This window comes from Condylura cristata, unplaced genomic scaffold (assembly GCF_000260355.1).
Source record: "Condylura cristata isolate star-nosed mole 26May11 unplaced genomic scaffold, ConCri1.0 scaffold00008, whole genome shotgun sequence".
NCBI lineage: Eukaryota > Metazoa > Chordata > Mammalia > Eulipotyphla > Talpidae > Condylura > Condylura cristata.
In genome coordinates this window covers 20,796,875-20,798,084 of record NW_004567109.1, presented here as the reverse complement: position 1 = coordinate 20,798,084, position 1,210 = coordinate 20,796,875, and positions in this window count along the sequence as shown.

Below are 1,210 nucleotides of genomic sequence, written 5' to 3'. Positions count from 1 at the left end.
GACCAAGCTGGACTGGCCTGGCCCTGCTTCCCACCCGCTGTTATTGTTTGATGGTCTACAGAGGGAATTTATGGGAAAGGGAAAGGTCTGCACAATGTGATTTCATGGGTTTTCCCAGTAAAATTCTGCTGGCGGTTATGGGGCTGGGAAGTTCACTCCCAGGTCCCCTGGCAGATTTGGACGGAGGTGGGAGTGGGGAGGAAGGGGTGGGGAGCCGTACTCTCTGTCTGGCCTGTGTTGTGGGTGCAACCATCTGAGATATATCCTGCCAGGAATCCTCTCTCCACTGTGGTCCTGGGGCGGTGAGGGAGGGCCACTGCGGTTTGGAGCAAGGTGACTGGGTATTAACCTGTTTCTCCCAAAGCCTCCCTGCTGGTGCAAGGGGTGAGAGTGCAGCACTATGGAGTTATCCGCAGCCACTGCAGCATGAGTTCAATCCCCACCCAGGGAGCTGACCCACATGGCACAGCAGGCTTCTCTTGTCTCTCCTGCTGTTCCCCTCAGCAGTACATTTCAGTCAATCTGTCTGTTCTGCTCCCAACTCTGTCGCCGGTGAACCCTTTCATCACCCCCTGCACCTCTGGCCTGCATCCCAGCTCTTGTATGTATAAATAAATAAATCTTTAAAAAAATTACTTCTCCCAGCTGCAAAATCTGGGGCAGGCATTCCTAACCTAGTATCCTACAGTTCCACCTTTGGGCATATGGAAGAAAATTCCTAACTACTCTACCTTCTAGTGGTCTGGACCCTTTCTAAGAACATTCCCTTTTCCCCTCTCAAATTTTACTGATTTGCCAATTATTTACATGCCTAGATATTTTGGGGATACAACTTCACACCTGCTCCAGAGCCAACACCCTATCATTACCCTATCTCCTGCTCCTTCCTCCCTTCCCCTCTGATGACTAGCATATTTTTCAGAGCCTAAGAATGATTCTTGTTTTAAGAACACTTACTTTCCCATTCACTTTCACAGGAATATTACTTCACTCATTTACTACACAGTGCCACGAAGGCCTGGTGGGAGAGCTGTGGACTGGGGGAAATGCAGGGACAGGGTGTGTGTGGGGAGGTGGTGTCATAAAATGTAGACCACTGTCATCAGCTCAAAAATATATGATGTAGGACCTCCCTGGTGGCACAGCGGGTTAAAATGCAGCATTAAGAAGCTAAAGCCACTTCCGCATGAGTTCGATCCCCGGCCCGGAG